Here is a 13021-nt window from a genome sequence, read left to right on the forward strand (position 1 = left end):
GATTTGACATTTTACCAGCTTGTCAAAAAGTGAGTTGCAGTCGGGCGAGGTGGAACATGCCTGTAATCCTAGGAGGATTGAGAGTTCAAAGCCAGCCTCAGCAAAAGCGAGGTGCTAAGCAACTATAGGGCTGGGGATGTGGCTCAGTGGTCGAGTGCCCCTGAGTTCAATCCCGGGTACCCCCACCCCAACAAATGTGAGTCCCCAGGTTCCACAATACAGAGCATAACATTAACCAGTCATTTGAAAGGTCATAGAAAAATCTCACTACTATTCCAGCACCATAAAGGCCACATAAGGACCCCTTAAAGGAGTTGAGTGGTACTTCCTGTACAAAAGCAAACTTAGATGAAGGGTGTTTATCTTAACTAACAACATCCCATCTGCACTTGAGGCAAGGCATTTCTGCCTTCCTTAATTTTTAGAGATCTCTTAAAAAGTCCCCCTGCCCCATGCTGCATGGGAAAGTAAGTGTTCTTAATTTGCAAACCTGCCCCTCTCACCCCACCTTCACATCCATGCCCACCCTCAGTATTTGTCTCCAACTCAAGTTAATGGATTCACAGCACTGGAACGCACCCCTGTCTTTTTTGATTGTGTGCCATTTCCAAAACCAATTAGGGTTACTAGTGCTTTATTCTTAGACTTCATTCAGATAATTCATCAATTTCTTTTGCCTATTTTACCAGTGCCTCCTACTGTCACTCAGGTCTCAACTTAGCTATCATCACATCTGTAAAGCCTTACTTAATTACCTGAGTCTGAAGTAGGTATCCATTCCCAAGGGTCCCAAAACATGCTTATTTATTTATTTATTCATTCATTCATTTATTTATCCTGGGGATTGAACCCAATGGCACTTTACCTCTGAGTCACATCCCAGCCTTTTTAAAAAAATATTTATCCCTTAGTTATACACAATACCTTTATTTTGTTTATTTGTTTTTATGTGGTGCTGAGGATCAAACCCAGGGCCTCGCACTTGCTAGGCGAGCGCTCTACCGCTGAGACACAAGCCCAGCCCCATCCTCAGCCTTATTTTTAAAAAAAAAAAAAGATTTTTTAAATGTTGATAGACCTTTATTTTATTCATTTATTTACACGCAGTGCCAAGGATTGAACCAGGTGCCTCACACATGCTAGGCAAGTGCTCTACCACTGAGCCACAACCACAGCTTCCCAGCCCTTTTTGTTTATTTATTTATTTATTTAAATTTTGAGACAGGGTCTTGCTAAGTTGGCCTCGAACTTGTGATCCTCCTATCAGCCTCCCATGTCGCTAGGATCACAGAAATGCATCACTGAGCCAGGCTGCATCTTCTCTTTATCACTCAGTACTCTAATAGCCTGTGAGTGTTTCTGAATCCGACTCCTGCCCCAACTCTAAGTTCCATAACAATACTTATTCACTGCTCCATCTCCAATGCCATGTGCAGTGTTCAGCATATAGAAGGTGCTCTGTAAACCTTTATCAGGTAAATGAGAGGCTGAGGCTGTAGCTCAGTGGTAAAGCATTTGCCTAGCATGTGTGAGGCCCTAGGTTTGATTCCCTAGCAACACACACACAAAAGTAAATGAACAAGTGAATTAATCCTCCTTACTTATCTACCCCTCCAAGCCATGGCTGCATCCTTGACTTATTCCCTCAGCTGGAGATTGACACTATAGAATGGCTGATTTTAAGAAACATGACTTCCCCGTGAGTCTGCTTGGTTGAATTAGCAGCTGCAAGTCAATACGCCCCCAGGTAATGGAACCTACTTTATAAAGTTATTTAATATTGACCAGTTGAATTACAGAAAATATGTGTCAAAGTCAATGGTTACAATTTTATCTTAATTACTTCTAACAAGAGCAAAATACCATGACTTATTATCTTTTGTAGGCCCTCCCTGGCAGGTAATGATAAAGCCATGTCACCATCTTACTAATGGTGCCTGAATTGTTTTGCCAAGGCAGGGAGGATATCTGTGCAGCTGATTGAAACATGGATTCGAATCATTGGAATAGAAGTTTGAAAAGGAGACAGGCCCTTTGTAAGTGCTTTCTGTTATACTGTGATATTAGTGAAAAAATGAGGTTAGGGGTATTAGTTGCTCACCAAGAGACCTCACAGTGTGTTTACTAAGATCTACATTCAATTCTTCATCTTTGCAATTTAAAACCCCTTGGCCTCAGAAAGCTAATACATGCTAGCCAAATTGACATTAATCAGAGCGCCAATTTAGTTAATTTGCAATAAAATGCAGAACACCAAGGACAAAAATCATAAAGAGAAATATTGATATATTTGAGTGTATAAATATTTTAAATCTCTTTATACAAAATTCACCACAAATAAAATTAATAAGAAAAGATTGACATCCATATGTAAAGATCTCATATGAATGAACAAGAGAAAGGTAAGTGTTTCAATATAAAAGGGGGCAAAGGAAATTCATAAAAGGAAAAACAAATTGGCCAATAACTGAACACGCCAGTCCTTTTTTCTGCTGTCAGTGGTGTGCTAGAGCCTGCTTTCAGGGCTTCAAATGTCATATTGATAGCTCGAAATCAGTTGTGGTGAGAGTGTTTATGCTATGGAAATCAGCACATGATGTATAGCAGGGTTATTATTTGTTTTTTTTCTTCTTGGAGACCTGGTTGTTAAACATTTACCATAACCCGGTGTGATGGCACACTACTGTAACCCCAGTGACTCAGGAGGCTGAGGCAAGAGGATCACAAGTTAAAGGCAAGCTTCAGCAACTTAAGCATTTACTGGCATACTACTCCATGTGCTCAATCACTGCCTCTCACCTGGATCCTTTTAAAAAATATGTACATATATACATATGTACACATGTATATGTATATGTATATATGTATACTGGGGATTGAACCCAGTGGTACTTTACCACTGAGCTACATTCCCAGAACATATGTACATATATATGCACATATATATACATATATACATACATATTTTAGTTGTATATGAACACATACCTTTATTTATTTATTTATTTATTTATTTATTTATTTATTTATAGTGCTGAGGATCAAACCCAGTACCTCACACATGCCAGGCAAGTGCTCTATCACTGAGCCACAACCTGGCCCTCTCACCTGGATCTTTTCCAAGTACACTTAAACATACTCATGTCTTCTCTGCATCATTAAATAGCCCCAATCCCTACATCCTTCTCCAGTAACCATACATACCCCTTTTGTTTTCCTTCATAGACAAACTTCTTCAAAGAACTGGTATACTTGCTGAATCCAATGATGGATTTCCCAATCATTCTTCAACACATTTAAACAATTTTTGGCCACTGTCACTTTCCTAAAACAGCTTTTGCTGAGCTGAATGACCTCTACAAACCTTAAATTCTATGAACACTTTTATTTCCTCAACCTCTTTTTTTTTTTCAGTGCAGGGAAGGAACTCAGGGCTTTACACACACTAGCAAGTGCTCTACCACTAAGCTGCACTGCCAGCCTTCCTTGACCTCTTGACAATGCTCAGTTCTGTTGACCATTGCCATGTTTTTTTGGGGGGGGAACTGGGGACTGAACTCAGGGGCACTCAACCACTGAGCCAAATCCCCAGCCCTATTTTGTATTTTATTTAGAGACAGGGTCTCACTCAGTTGCTTAGTGCCTCGCTTTTGCTGAGGCTGGTTTTGAACTGACAATCTTCCTGTCTCAGCCTCCCTAGCTGCTGGGATTACAGGCATGGGCCACCGCACCCAGCTGTTGACCATTATCATCTTGAAATCTTCTCGTCCTTGAGCTTCAAAATGCATGAATCTGCTTGTTCTCCAGTTTCCCTGGCTTTTCCCATTTTCCACCTCCAAATGTTTGTATTTTATTTATTTTTAAAAATGTGGTGCTGTGCTGGGGATATAGCTCAGTTGGTAGAGTGCTTGCCTTGTATGCACAAGGCACTGGGTTCAATCCCCAGCACCACACAAAAAAGAGCAGAATCAATATTTACAAAGCAAGCACCCATGTAACTACCTCCAAGTCAAGAAAGAGAAAATTAGTATTTACTATGTATACCAGATTTTGGATACTGCCTAATGACAGATTTGTATTTGACTTTTATTTATTTTTATGTGGTGCTGAGGATTGAACCCAGGGCCTCACACATGCTAGATGAGCACTCTACCACTGAGCCACAACCCCAGCCCCTGTATTTGACTTTTTGTATGTATATAAACCATACTTTATTTTTCTATACACACACATATGCAGAAACCATACTTTATATCTCTTTATGCATCCCATAGTGTCTAGTGCAGTGTCCTAGATATGATAGTTGATCAGTACACTTTACATGATTGTACTAAATGACTCTTGGGAAGACTGCTGTGGGCCAATTTTGGCAAACAAGAAGTATTTGAGGAAATACAAAATTATATTGTCTAAATCAATTGTACAACCCAGGTATAAGAATAACTAGTAGATCATGATGTGGGTGGGAAGTCAAACCTTCTCTTGAGTTCTGGCTCTTGCCCAATGTATTATAGCCTAGAACTATTTTGGTGTCCTCCTAACTAGTCTGCCTGCCTCCTTGCCTTTATTCAATAAGTTCTTCATGGGGCGCCTCAATGATCTGCATAAATCTCACTGTGTGATGCCACCACTCAATAACCATTCATGTAATGGTTTTCCAGTTTGCTTTTTAAATATTTTTTTAGATGTTGATGGACCTTTATTTTATTTATTTATTTTTATGTGGTGCTGGGGATCGAACCCAGGGCTTCACGCATGCTAGGCGAGCGCTCTACCACTGAGCTACAATGCCAGCCTCTGGCTTTCCAGTTTTGAGGTACCTCAGCACCAACTGGAGAGCTTGTTACAAACCCATATTTATTCTGCTCTGTAGAGATCCTGATTCAGCAGTTCCAAAGTTAGTTTCAGGTCTCTATATCTATAAGAAGAACCATAGATGATTCTTTTTTTAAACAAACTTTTTCTTATACCTTTATTTTATTTATTTATTTTTATGTGGTGCTGAGGATTGAACCCAGGGCCTCGCACGTGCTAGGCGAGCCCTCTGCCACTGAGCCACAACTTCAGCCCCCATAGATGATTCTTCTAAAGAAATTTTTTTTAGTTGTAGATGGATACAATACCTTTATTTTATTTATTTTTATGTGGTGCTGAGGATGCAACCCAGGGCCTCACACATGCCAGGCAAGCACTTTACCATTGAGCTACGACTGCAGCCCCAGGTGATTCTTTTTTAAAAATTAAAATTAAAAATTTAAAGTGAAGGGCTGGGGATGTGGCTCAAGTGGTAGCGTGCTCACCTAGCATGTATGAGGCACTGGGTTCTATTCTCAGCACCACATAAAAAAATAAAATAAAGATATTGTGTCCACCTAAAACTAAAAAAAATAAAATATTTAAAAAAATTTAAAGTGAAAATATGAAAAGTATACATATTAGTGGACGTTAGACAATTTTCTGTTACTATAGCAGATATTTTTAAGATAATCAAGTTATAAATAGGAAAGGTTTATTTTGGTTCACAGTTTGGGAGGTTTCAGTCCATGATCAGTCATTCTCTTTCTTTTGGGCCTGTGATGAGGCAGCACATTATGGTCAGAATGTGTGGTAGATCAAAATTGTTCACCTCATGGTGAGCCAGGAAGCAGAGAGAAAGAGGAAGAGACCAGGGTCCCACAATCCCCTTTCAGAGCATTTCCCCAATGACATAAAGGCCTCCCACTAGGACACACCTCTTAAAGTTTCGACCACCTCCTAACAGCATCAAACTGGGAACCCAGCCTTTAACACATTGGATTTTGTGGGACACTTAAGATCCAAAGTAGAGCTGGGTGCAGTGGTACACACTTGTAATCCCAGCAGCTTCTGAGGCTGCAACAGGAGGATCTCGAGTTCAAAGCCAGCCTCAGCAATGGCAAGGCACTAAGCAACTCAGGGAGACCCTGTCTCTAAATAAAATACAAAATAGGGCTGGGGATGTGGCTCAGTGGTTAAGTGCCCATGAGTTCAATCTCTGGTACCTAAAAAAAGAAAAAAAGGAAAAAGATTCCAACTATAGCAATGGATGCCATGTGATTTTTTTTTTAGATAGAGTCTCACCATGTTGTCTAGACTGTCCTCAAACTTGCCTTTCTCCTGCCTCAGCCTCCCAAGTAGCTGGAAGTTCAGGCCTGCACCTGAATATCTGGTCCATGTGATATTTTGATCCATGTATACATTGTATAACATTCATATCCAGGGAAACATATCTAACTCCTCAAACATTTACCATTTCATTATGGTGAAAACATTTAAGATCCTTTTGTCTATCTTTTTTATTTTTCCTTTTTTTTTTGTACTGGGGATCTAATCCTGAGGTACTTTACCACTGAGCTATATTCCTAGCCTTTGTAAATTCTTTTTTTGAGACAGGGTCTAACTAAATTGCTTGGGACCTAGGTCATTAAGGCTGGCCTCAAACTTTTGATCTTCCTGACTCAGCCTCCTGAGTTGCTGGGATTACATTATGTACCATCATACCTGGCTTCTCTCCTTCTAAAGCCACTGTAATCCAATGGGGAGGGGGGGGGTTACCTAAGAATAATCACCTTCCAAAGGCCACATCTTAAACACCATAGTTGGATTACATTTATACCCTGTCAATACCTTACAATGGCAACTATATTTCAACATGAGTTTTTGGAGGGGACAAACCACAATCAAACCACAACAAATAGTGTCCTGAGTCCCAAGTCCTAACTGCTTTAATCATCCTCTGCTCCAGTCTTTTTCCAAGGAGGAGTCAGAGTGACCTTTTTTTTAAAAAAAATATTTATTTTAGTTGTAGATGGACACAATACTTTTATTTTATTTTATTTTTATGTGGTGCTGAGGATCAAACCTAGTGCCTCACATGTGTCAGGCAAGCACTCTACCACCCAGCTACAACCCAGCCCCAGGATGACCTTTCAAAATTGCAAATATGTTCATGTCACTCCCCTGCTCAAAACTCTTTAGCGGCTCTTCACCATCTAAGGGACAGTTTCTCTGTTTCAGGTGGCACAGCATCTGGATATCATGGTGCTCTTTCCTGAATGCTATGAAATAATTGATATATTAAATTGCTCCATATGAAATAAAACACTTTTCAAAAGAACACTTCTGCTAGCAGAAAAATATGTCTACATTATGTGTGTGCAATATAAAATCATAGCCACAAGCACAGATGTCCATGAAAAACTAAACTGTTGAATTAAGCATGATCAGTACTGGAATTGTCTGTTTAATATTCATTTGCTACTTGTTCATTCGTTTTGTTGCTTGCTAGCAGATAAGCAGGAGCATCTGTCAAAGATTTAGGAAAAATTTATGGTTAAAAAAAGTTAAAATTGAGAAATTTCCACCCATTAAGTAATTTTTTTTTTTCACTGTGAGCATCCCATTTGCACCGGGCACAGATCCAGGCACTGACTGAGTAGGCATTGTGCCTGGAGAGCACAGCTTGAAAACCCCTACTCTGAAGCAAAAAGCCTAAGCAAGTTACCATGATCAACATGACCCTTCTAGATCTGGCTCCATCTTATCTTTCAGTCTCATTTATAACCACTATCTCCTCCTCTTACCATTCCCTATGTCTGAGACTCAGAATTCCCTAAATGTTCTCTGCGTTTTTTCCCCCTTTGCTATACTGGGGGTGGGACCCAGTGCCTCATTGCATGCTAGGCAAGCGTTCTATCACTGAGCCACATCCCCAGCCCTGCCCTTGTGTTCTGTGACCTTACACATGCTGTTTTCTCCACTCTCTCTAGATTGTGGAATAAACCACTCCTTCTTTGAGACTCAGTCAGAATGGCTCTTCCCTTACCTCTGACGGTTTCTTCCTCCCTAGGGTTTTACTCCTGATTGATTATCACTTATCACACTACTAGTTATTTATGGAGCTATCAGGCAACTGGCTTGGGAGCTCCTTAAGGTCGAAGTAGGGGTTCTCATCACCCATTCTTTCTTGGTATTTAGCACAGTCACTAATGTGTAGTTGAGATTCAGTGAATATTTGTGGAATGAATGTAAAATTGGAAAGGAGGCAAAGTTTATCTTCAGACTCCTTCTAGCTCCCAACAGAGGTCCCCTCTACTCCTGTTTGGCACCCCTTCCCCGACCCTAAGCACTCCATATTCTAATGCCGCCCATAGCAGCAATCCATCAGGATCTGCCATTGCAGGCAATGGCCCAGACTTCCAACTTTCCCCTTGATCTACCAAACCTTACCAGTCCTGTGTCCTATCCAACTAGGGCTAGATTTTCAGACAAACCAGTGATTCTGAAACTTTAGAATAAACCAGAATTTCCTGGAGGTCTTATTAAAACACAGATCTCTGGGTCCCAGTCATTGAAATTCTGATTGATTCAGTAAGTCTGGTGGTGGTGGGGGGTGAGGGTTGGGGTGGAGGAAATGCTGAGAATTTGCATTTCTTTTTCTTTTCTATTTTTTTGGGGGGGGCTATGGTTAACCAGGATTGAACCCAGGGGTGCTTAACCACTGAGCCACATCCCCAGCACTTTTTTTTATATTTTATTTAGAGACAGGATCTCACTAAATTGCTTAGGGTCTCGCTAAATTGTTGAGGCTGGCTTTGACTTTGTGATCCTCCTGTCTCAGCCTCCTGAGCTGCTGGGATTACAGGCATGCACCACTGTACCTGGCGAGAATATGCATTTCTTATAATTTTCTAGATGCTGTTATGCTGCTAGGCATAGACCACAGTTTGAGAACCACTGGGATAAACTAACTAAAACCAAGGGCAGCAGGTGATAATGCACAAAGGAATCCTTAGTTTATTTTGGCTCAGCTCACTAACTGAGTTTCATCCCCCACCCCCACTGGTGCTGGGAATGGAACCCACAGCCAATCAGTGATATCCAGATTTAGTTATTCCCAGATCATTTCCTTCTCAGCTTTGCTTTTTCTTCCTCCTCCAACTTTCTGATCTTTTCATTGTTCTCTGGGCTTCTCCGTTTCAGGCCAACTCTACTGTCCCACATGTCTTTCTCCTTTTATAAAGTCACAGTTTTAGGACGGAGGCTTTTCCTGAGCTCTTAGCTTCCTTTCACTGCCCTCTTCTCCCTCCCTGTCCCCCTCATCCTATCCGCTGTTAGTACCCCACCACCTCAACAGTTAGTGTGACCTTTCTAAAGCTTGGCTCCAATTAGGCCCCAGACCTGTCTAGCAGGGGTAGCCATTTCCCCTCCCAGGCGGGGGGATTCTGGCTCCACAAACAACTTTAGCTTGCTAATGGCAGTCACCTGCTGGCTCTGAGGAAGTTGCCGCTTGCTCCGATTTCCTTAGGGACAGTGAAAATATTGAAAGTGTCTGATTTACATGCTTCCGTCCATCCATTCCTCACTCAACAAATATTGATTGAACACCTGCCAGACAATGTGCTGGGCCCCACAAAACACCTCAAAGATGTACACTTGTTTATGGCAGTGCCAGAGAGTCTAAAAATACCTTTTCACAAAGGGGAGTTTTTGCCCCACTCATCAACTGGGACAGATAGTCAAGGAGGAAAATCCACCAACTAACCACTCATGAGAACTCTTGTCCCCTTAGTCTTTCTTTCTCCCTTGTAGCTGGGGAGGTGACCCTCGACCAAAGATTGGGAAGCATGGACCCAAAGAGTTCCCAAATCTCTTTGTGGAAATGAGTGTTATAATTCATACCTTTCAGTCATTGGTCTACTGCATTGGGTGAGGTAAGGTATGCACAGCCCAGAACACAAAGAGCTAAAGCCTCTCTACACACTGACATACACAGGCTACACTACTGCCACACAAATACACACACACACACATATTTGGTTATAGATGGACACAATACCTTTATTTTATTTATATGGTTCTGAGGATTGAATCTAGTGCCTCACACATGCTAGGCAAGCACTCTACCACTGAGCCACAGCCCCAAACCCCACACAAGCTTTTATTTATTTATTTTGCACCAGGGATTGAACCCAAAGGTACTTAAACACTGAGCAACATCCCTGGCCCATTTTATTTAGAGACAGGGTCTTGTTAAGTTGCTTAGGGCCTCACTAACTTGCTGAGGCTGGCTTTGAACTCGTGATCCTCCTTCCTCAACATCCTGAGCCACTGGAATTACAGGCATGTGCTGACACCTGGTTCACACAAGCCTTCATATACATACCAGCACAAATCAAAAATACACACTGACACAATTGAAATACACAAATGTACCAACTTACATACACATTTGCATATGCCCACACCTACCCTCTCACATAGTAGACCTACACCAACAAATACACACATATATGAATAAGCACATCCCAACACACACACATTGATACACAGATGAACACAGACACAGCTGACACTGACAAAGCACATCAATACATATACTGACATATACAAATGCACACCTACTCACACATCAACACCAACACACATATCGTTCCACACCACATGGAAACTGGGAGGCCCAGGAAGCCCTTGCATAGCAGACAGCCAGTCTTGGAGGAACCAAATATATATATGTGTGTGTGTGTGTGTGTGTGTGTTATTGATTGACCTTTATTTATTTATATGTAGTGCTGAGAATCAAATCCAGTGTTTCACACATGCTAAGCAAGTGCTCTACCACTGAGCCACAACCCCAACCCCCAGTTTTGAAGGAGACTTCAATAATACATTTGGGGGCTGGGGTTGTGGCTCAGTGGTAGAGTGCTTGCCTAGCAAGCACTAGGTTCAATCCTCAGCACTACATAAAAATAAATAAATAAAATAAAGTTATTATGTCCATCTACAACTAAAAATTAATTTTAAAAAATACATTTGGATCCAGTCTGCCAGATCCAGACTTTGGCAAGGTTCTGATCATCTCTAGCGACACATGGATTGAGTGGGGCACCTAGGATTCTGTGTTTTGGTGTCTCCAGTTCTTGGAGGGAAAGTACCAGGCTTCAGTAGGCTGGGAGTGCAAAGGAGCTCAGGGCACAGTGTTCAGCACTGTTAGGAGGCAGGGCAGGCAGAATACCAAGGAAGTGCCACAGCTCAGTGGCCACTTCCAGCTCTGCCCTCCCAATAGTAGCTCTCCTCCCACCCCCAACCAAACCCCAGGCCCAGACAGAACTAGTGGCCTGCGGTCCTTTCCCATTTACTTACACACCAGCTTTTGCCAGGGAAGACTCCTCTCCCTAATAGTTGCCCAGCTTGGAAGCAGCCAGTCACCTCTGACTTCCCACCCGCATCTGGTTGGGGTGCAAGCCTTACAGCAGTTCCTCAAATTTAGCTCTGCTCCCTGGTATCTATCACAGGCATCCCAATCTAGGGCCAAGCCCCATCCCCCAGGCCCTACCTCTGTGCTCCAGAGGGTCTCTGAGACTCCATCTGCCCCTTTTCCTTGTCACCACCATCTGTGGTCCTGTGCCATCTGTCTTACAGAACTTCCCTGTACTAGTCCCTGATTGTGCCAAGCTCTTCTCTTTAGGCCACTCTCGGGTCTCCAGAACAATGATGGAGCACAGTGGGCAGCTCCTGGATATTTGGCTTATATATAGTATCCCTGCTGCCACCTCCTTGTGTGTCTCTTCTTTCTTCCATCCCCTTTGCTTCACTTTTGAATGTTCTTCTGACTGTTCAGAAAACACTTAATCCAGTACCTTATGGATGTCAGGCCCTGCACTAAGCACTGGGGATGCATTTTGCAGATTTGTTGTTGCAGAGGTATAGGAAGTACATAAAGAGCTCTGAGAGAGTGTGAGAGCACTACCCAGTGGAATCAAGTGCCAGGAAAGCTCTTCCTGGGCCACTCCATTTCCTTGCCTCCCTTCCTTCTCCTACATCTCCACTTCTGAGTCGGTTCCCTTCTTCCTCTCCCTGAATCCATCGACTCTTCTTTCTCCTACCTCTCAGCTGCATGAGACTTGAGTGTCTTCAGGGTTATCTCCGCACTGCACAGGGCCCCCTGGTATACAGGGTTTCCTCCACTAGGCCTGCCCTCCATCCTGGGTCACTTTTTGAGATCAGGGATCCCATCTTTTTGAGGAGTGAAGTACAGTGTCCTGCCTTCCTGGGCTTTGGGCATGCCAAATTTGCCCCGGTTCTCGGGTCACAGGGAGCTAGCAAGGGGCCAATCACAGGAGAGACGGAAGGACTTCAGGGCTGGAGAGATGCAGAATCAAGGGAGAGGAACCCGCAGTGGCAGCTGGCCAGGAGGAAAAGGAGTGAAGGCAGGCAGAGTCCCCGCCTTCGGGGATTTTACCCCCTACACAACGTCGGCCACGTTGTCTCAGGATAAATTAGAATTAAAGGGGGAATCAGGGACAGAGCGACTAGGGAAATCTTCCCTTCACCTGCCCCTCCAGCCCACGCCACAGAGTTAGGGATCTTCTGCTCCTCCTGTGAGACTCCTTTGTGGCCCCTGACACAAGAAGCTTGGGTACTTTAATAAGCCTCTTCTTAAGCGTCTGGATAGAGCTGGGTGGGAAAGAGAGGCGTGAGGTCCATTGGTATTAAGCACCCAGGTAGGTGGTGAGCTCGGATCCACGAAACTACAACCCCCGAGGCTTGGGAACCCCAGGGGAGGAGGGGTGCCTCAGGACCCTGGGCTCAGACTCCACAAGTCACAGCTCAGTTGCCGGGCCGCAGTGCGGCTGCCCCTAACCGCCCCCTCTCTGGGCTCCAATGTGGAGCTGCAGGTGCCGCAGCCACCCTTCCCTCAGCCTCAGCAAAGGTCCTGGGTCATGGAGGGGGGTGGACGATAGTGGAGCATTGAGACTCGAGCGGCCGGCGCTCCCATCCAAGCACCCTGGGATCTCTGTGCAGAGCAAGAGGGGAGACAGGGGGCCAGGAGGAGGGAGAGGAGGATTGCGGAGCTCAGCTGCTGTGCTGAGCGCCGGAGGGGGGAGGGGCGGGGCTCCCTTCCAGTCTCCAGGGTCTGGGGACTAGGGGATGTAAGGGAGAGCAGGGGGGTGTGACAATTCAGCAGAGGTCGGGACGTACCACGGAGCCCAGTGGCGGGGGG

The sequence above is a fragment of the Marmota marmota genome, unplaced genomic scaffold (assembly GCF_001458135.2).
Source record: "Marmota marmota marmota unplaced genomic scaffold, marMar, whole genome shotgun sequence".
NCBI lineage: Eukaryota > Metazoa > Chordata > Mammalia > Rodentia > Sciuridae > Marmota > Marmota marmota.